We start from the raw sequence: 7,474 nt of genomic DNA on the forward strand, positions 1-7,474 counted from the left end.
AAGTCTGTTGGTGAACATGGGATTTTGAAAGGGGCTGTGTAGCAGACATGATGATCACTGTGGGGATGGCTACACTCCTCATCTACTGGCAAACCCAAACATTTATCCACCCCATGGCCATCTCCAGCTTAAGGTGCTGCTGCAACAAGTGCTGCATGGTGCTCAGGCTGGATTTGGAAGACATGTTGGCTACTCCAGTTCCCCATGATGCCAAGTGCCTGGGTCCTTTACAGAGTCCAGTCAGTAGAAATTAAGCCAGACCATTCTGAGATGGGAGTAAAGCATAGCTAGAGCTCCTGGTCACCAGGAGAACACCTTGGGGTGTGTTGGGGGGAAGGGAACAAACAAAGTGTTAGGGCCCCAAATCAATTTAACTTTCAAACCAATGTTAGCCTCCCCATGAACTATGGGCAGGGAAGAGTTCGAGAGTGAACCTGAGCTCTGGCATCTGTCATCTAGATATCCAGGCCCTTCCTAAATGAGGGACCACACACACAATTTAAGAATAAACAAATTAAACAGTTTAACAGCTAACAACCAATTACTTTAACTTAAAGAACTCTTTACTATATTAAATACATATACAAATGAATTATCTCCTATTTACAACACTATATAACACACAGTACATAGAGACATAAGTCACAGGGAAGCAGAAGTGATATTTACTTATAGGGAATGTGGGGTAATGCTACTGGGAGAAGACAAGGACAGATAAACCAGGATGACCCTCACTCAGTTGACCTCTTTGTAGTATGAATGTGAACTATGAGTGTCATCTATTCTGTATCAGTGGTGGGAGACTTCGGCTTTAGGTAAGTATCCTTTTGTTTCTCTGCCTCACGGGCTTCACCTCTCAGGCACAAATCCACTTGAAGCAAACTTCCAAGCACTCTCCCAAGTAAAAATCCACTTGATCTACCACCTCCCAAGCACTCCAGACTCACTGGCACTTTTGTAACAGCCAGAACCAGAGGGATTAATAAGCAATAAATATGTGCTACTTAGAGGCATTTGGTATTTTGCCTAAATAGGTAACATTAGCTAATATAAAGCTTGCAAGTTCATAACCTGCAAATGTAACTTGTCTGTCATAAGTTTAACCAAAATGATAAAATTAACTGTTTGTGGAACTGACTGGGCCCCATAGGCAAAGCTGTAGCTGTGAAATTAGCTGACCTAATGGTTTCTGCTTAGGGTTCAGCTTTGACGATAAAAAACTGGATCCAACTGCCTGGCACACCCAACATATTCCAGGAAAACACATCCCAAGAAAGCATATTCAGAGAAAACCTAAAAGAGGTTGGGGCTTAGGGCGAGCAATGTCAATTTCAAACCTGAAGGTGCTGCATTGTAATTTGCTTATTGGATAAACCCAAGTCTAGGTAGTAACTTTTTACGATAATTTTTAACACCTTTCATTCCCACAGGCTAACAGCTATAGGGCAAGATTGTGAGTGGCTCTAAAGCCAACAGATTAGTGTAAGGCTAGGTATAAAAAGCATGTGCACCAAGTGACCAACAGGAAGAAGGGAACAGAACGGTCATTTCTGTTCCACACCCAGACCCCGGACTCCTGGTGCGAGTGAGAATCGGAACCTGATCAAGGGAACTTCCCTGGTAATCCTTCTGAGAGTGTAAATTGGGGGTGCCTGACATTGCTGGAAACACTTGATGCATACTTAGGCATCGAGGGACTATCGATAAGTTGCCAACCCATGTCTGCCTATCTGTTGTTTTGAACAGCCCAGTGGCTGATACCCTTGCAGTGCCCAGTTGGCCTGTGACAGAATTGATCTAGCGGTTCTTATTACCTGTTGTTATTATTTACTATTAGCTCTTTGACACTGCATTATCTGCTTATCACATTTATCTTTCTGTTAACTGTTGTGTGTCTGTAAGCTATAATAAATTTGCTTTTACTTCACTCCCAACTTTGCCTCCTTGATCCAAAACTGAACCAAACAGCCCAGTTGGCCTGCGACAGAATTGATACACTCACGGTGCCCAGCTGTCCTGTGACAACTTTCAACAACCTCCTAAGCACTTTCTCACTCTCAGACACACCCCAATCAAACTCACAATCGAACCAGCCTCCCAGCACACACCAATTGAACCAGCTTCCCAGGCACACACTGACTCTGAGGGGGAAATTCCCTCTGCACACCACACTCTTACTCGCACACAGCAGTCATACAGGTAACTTCCACATGCCATACCATTCTCCTGTACCTGCCAGCCACAGGGTCACCTATAATTCAACTAGGTCTTCAGCCTTACAAAATGAAAGAGGGATCTGCCTATTGCAGCTACTGTCCCCAGTACAGCAAGTGGTATGGGGAGCCCCAGAGATCCTCTTGATCTGATCCTCTTGATCAGCTGAGGACTATGAGGAGTGGTTTGTGGGATGCTGGGCTTATCTGAGGACAGCATTGACAGTGTCCCTTCCCTCATTTGCCCCTCTGCCATGCCATGCCTTCCCCATTGTTTAAGGGATACACAGGGGACACACTAGAGACACTAGATCATCTTCAGAAGAGCTCAGTGCATAACACAATAGAAGGAAGATGTGATTGCACCACCACCTTTGTGTAGATCTGATCTTAAGTACCCTGGTTAGCAGGTTGCATGACACTCTTGAACTGCCAGAGAATTCAGTTAGTTGTTTAGATTTTATTAAAGCAGAGGTGGGAAAAATACAACCTGCCAGCTGAATCTGGCTTGCTAACTGATTTTATCTGGCCCATCAGTCACTGACAGGAGCCTAAGGAGGGAGGGCTATGCCCTGCACTGCTCTACTCTGCTGCAGGCAGGGTGAGGCTGGGCCACACAGTTCACAGACTCCTCCACCCCGCTCCTGCAAATCCGTTGCTCCACCCCTGCCCAGCTTCCTGTTGGCAGTGTGGCTATGCAGTCCTGACACTGCAACCACTGACAGCTGGGCTCACACGAGACACTGAGTAGCCACCCTGCCTGCCCAACCTCCTGCCTGCCCACTGTGATAAACTGACAGTAAGAGGTGAGTCCAGGCTAGCCACAGGGAGACTCAGCCCAGGGCAGGTGTCCTCAACTTGCCTGGTCTGGCACAGTGGCAATAGCTCATCATGGTAGGTGGGTAGACAGGATAGCTACTTGGCATTCTAGATCTTGCCACATCCCATATAGGTTCCACTGCCAATGGCCACAGCCAGGACTGTGCAGCACCATGAGGAAGCTGTGGGAGGAGTGGATGCCAGCAGGGGGATGGGGGTGGGCAAAGGAGTCTTCACACTTCATGGGCCAGCCCAGCCCTGGCTGCAGCAGATTGGAGCAGTACAGGTCACAGTCCTCCCTCCTCAGGCTCCTGGCAGTGGCCAGTGGAATGGACAGGATCAATTGGCATCTCCCTACCCACCCTTGACCCTCAACAAATCACCAAAACTCATTAAGTGGCTCTCCAGCCCAAATAATTGCCCACCTCTGTTCTAAAGTAACTTGTGCAACTGACTTCAGTGGCCTTAACTCACATTCTTAAAGCTGTGTGTATAGCTCTAATGGATCAATTCCCATACCCCATTCCCAGAACAGACAAAACAAGCCTTATTTCTTTTCAGAAACCATACAAAGATATCGGCTATAGATATGTAGAGGAAAATCTATAAATCATTCCCCCATGTTAGATTTTTTGCTAGCACTGGTATAGAGAGTTTTAAAATCAGCCCTTCACAGATTGAATAAATTGCATTTTTGTTAGAATGTTTCGGAGCAGCACTCTTGGCTGAATGATGTATGATTGGGTGTCTGAGACACATTTTCCAGAAAAATGTCTTTGATTGTCTCAAGTATATATATATTATATTGCATCTTAAATAATACTTTGATTTTTATTTTCCAATAAGAGTTATTCTGCATTCACATATTCCAAAGATCTTCTTCACTTAATAGCAACTGTGATGTGGCAAAGCCTGGATAATCATGGAAAACAAGTTGTTGTCATTCTTCAAATAAAGGCCAAGATGCTTATAGATGAAGAGAGTTCATAATATTTTTACTATAAATATAAATTATATTTATGGGGTGAAAAACAGATTAATTCCATATTCAGATCATTCTGAATGTCAGTGTTATTTACATAGTTAAAATATGTAACTGTGGCAATACTGAATATTGAAAATATTGACTCTAAGAAATTGAAAGTCAAGGGTAGTTCGGAACCTAACAAGATCTATGCCCTTGAAACTTCCCTTTTGTCCTGATCATGCACTGGTATCTGCTCAAATGTTTCTGGATGGAGCCGACTGACATTAATGGAATGGGAACAGTGGTTCTTTTAAAGCAGATCAGATTACTGGATTAGCCCTCATGCTATCTGGAGTCCTGCAGTTTCATGGCCTGTAACACAGATTTGGCCCTGTGGCAATATTCATCACACAATATTTCAAGTAATAAATATAAAAAATAAAGACCATTTTATGCATGGTGGTCCATAAAGAGTACTGCTGTGCTTATCAATGGATCCCTGAAGTCAAGCTTTATGCCATACTTGCACAGATTAATGTTTCTTCCCCATAACCAAGGATATAGCCCAGTATTTCTATGTACTGATTCTGCAGTGCGTATTTATTGTCTGATATCATACTGCACTGAGATGTAGTTTGATGAGTAACCATTGCTGGATTGGTAAATACTGACAGACATGCATTAAAAAAATTTGTAATTACAATTCCATGAAAGCATAAATTGAGATTCCCCCAATTTTTGCTATTTGTAATTTTAAGGAAAGGCAAAGGACCATTCTGTGATCCTTGAAGGATTATAAGTGTTATTCAAAGAGTCTGTTAGATGTATTGAATAACTCCACTTTACAGATTAATTTGTGCATGATTTGTACTTTAATTATATGAAAGATGAAAGGTTGTGGAAGTGAACTTTAATTATGTGGAGGTGAAAGTTAAAAGAAATAAGTGGATACCTTATATTTCCCTTTTGGTCAAAATCAGTTCACAGAACCTAACATTAAAAAAAATCTGTATGCAGGCAACAGTCCGCAATGGTAAGCTTGGCCTGAAAAAATAAACCTACAATTAATTGTTTATGTGTTAATACATTAAAATATGCAAGAAGCAAGGATTTCATAGAGTGATTTTTTTTGGAACAATTGCATATTTTGGATAGAGTTTGACAAGCTTTTGAATGCAAGACATTCTTCATCTGGTCTGAGCAGCAAAAGCCAGCACAGCATAGTAAAAAAAACAGTTGTAAGACACAAGAGAAAATGCTTCTTATACATCTCTTCCTGTAAAACGAAAAAGCATGAGATCAATAGGAAGACTGCAAAATTCTCACTGATATTCTGCAAGAGGAGATATGAGATATTATAACTGTACTATGTCTTGGTCCACTAATACATTGGTTACGGGAATCAATAAGTAATGTGAATATAGTTTTTTGCATAATTAAGCCTGTAGTGAACTTTGATGTCGTAAAATATTGGCTATTTGCTTCTGTCATATGCAGAATCATATACAGACTAGCAAATTGGCCATCAAGAATGATGTGGGGGATGGGCATGGATGTGTGTGGGGGGGGAACTTGCTGTTTCCCCACTGTCATGGCAGTGCTCCACCACCTCCAAGAAGCAGGGCTGGGGGCAAGGCCAGTGCTACTGGCCTCATCCCTCCTTGCTCTATTCCTGCTCCACTGCCTCTGAGGAACAGGGCTGGGGGGAGGGCCCTTACCCACCCAGCTCTGTCCCCTCCATCCCTACTGTCATGGTGGCGTGCTGCTGCCACCTCCTGTCCATAATGCTCTTGGAGCACTCTGATTGGTTGTTTCAGCAACCAATCGGAATGTTACCAAGAACAGTATGGACAGACAGACACACGGCCTAGCCCTATATTATATTAGAATATTCCATGGAAAAGCATAAGAATATAGACTATGAAAAAATATGAAGGACAGAGCAACACGTACACCACTAGCAGCACATTTTTCACAGAACAAAAACACCCTCTCTGACCTTAGTACCCTTGTGCTCAAGGGAAATGGACCTAGCACATTTAAAAAGCAAACTTGAGAACAAACATTCATAAACTGGCTAGGAACTAAGAACCAAGGACTTAACCCTGATATTGGTTTTATGGCGTATTATAACCTACCTGCTTCCTGAATTACTTCTACACATGAAAGGTGAGAATGACCTTCCTCCCTTTTGATATGCCTAGATCTCCCAGTAATCAGCTGATTCACTTTTGCTAATTGTTTACCTGCTATCCCTAGGAATTTCTCCCTCACCCCTTACAACTGTTTTTTTACTATGCTGTGCTGGTTTTTGCTGCTCAGACCAGATGAAGAATGTCTTGCATTTAAAAGCTTGTCAAACTCTATCCAAACTATGCAGTTGTTCCAAGAAGAGATATCACTCCATTAAATCCTTGTTTCTTGCATATTTTAATATATTAACACATAAACAAATACTTTTTTTATGCCAACCTTAGCATAGCAGACTGTTGCCTGCGTACAGATAGATATATATATTTTATGTTAGATTCCATGAACTGATTTTGACCAAAAAGGAAATATAAGGTTAGAATCTGATGGTTTAATATTTACTATAAATTCACTCCTGAAATGCTAACATTTGTTAAACTTCTATGAGTCTCTTAGCAAAAATTTTTGTTAATAAAGAAGTCAATTATTAACCTTGTTCACTCTAGAGAAAATAATCTTCTAAATTACTGTCACCAAAAATGGTGACATTTGTATTTTCTATAGTTTCTTAAAATGCCATGAAAGCTACTGTTATACTGCATGCCAGAACTATGCACAGTTAGATTCCAAACATAGTCTTTTCTATTGCCAAGAAGAGACTTTTTTCGCAGAATAAATCTAAATAGGACATGTAATGTGTTTTTAGTTGCAGTTGTGAATGTTTTTTACTATATATTTTAGTTATATACTCTGCAGCTGGGTTCCTACTTATATTGTATGTTTACAACAAACTGTCTCTCTAAGGCAGGTGCTGAAATGGCTGACAGCAAACCCCATCCCAGCTGTGGAAAAAGCTCATTCCACATTGCTTTGCATAGGGAATAGTCTTAGCAATATATATATATTTCAAAAGGCATGAAACAACTCACTTTCTTTTTCACAGGAAGGTCTTTGGATCCTTTGCAATAAGACTCAAGCCTGTGAAAGCATCTACACATGTTATTAAGGTAAAGCAATAAACTGGTGCTTATTAAGCTGGAGTTTATTTCTCCAGGATTGGTAAATACCAATCCCATTTGCATGTGCACCCAGGACTGTAGCACATTGAGCTGGGTGAGAGCAGCCCACCTGGCAGGGAGTCCAGGGGGTCAGCCTGCCAACCTTGGGACTACTATGACCTGGATCAATGTGTTGCAAAGGGACTGGCTAGGGCACAAGGGTGCTCAAGTACAGAGATAGCTGGCAGGCAGCCTATGTTCTGAAGCACTCTCATGTGCAAGACAGC

This window comes from Crocodylus siamensis, chromosome 5 (genome assembly GCF_052110815.1).
Source record: "Crocodylus siamensis isolate JL-2025a chromosome 5, ASM5211081v1, whole genome shotgun sequence".
NCBI classification, from domain to species: Eukaryota; Metazoa; Chordata; order Crocodylia; family Crocodylidae; genus Crocodylus; species Crocodylus siamensis.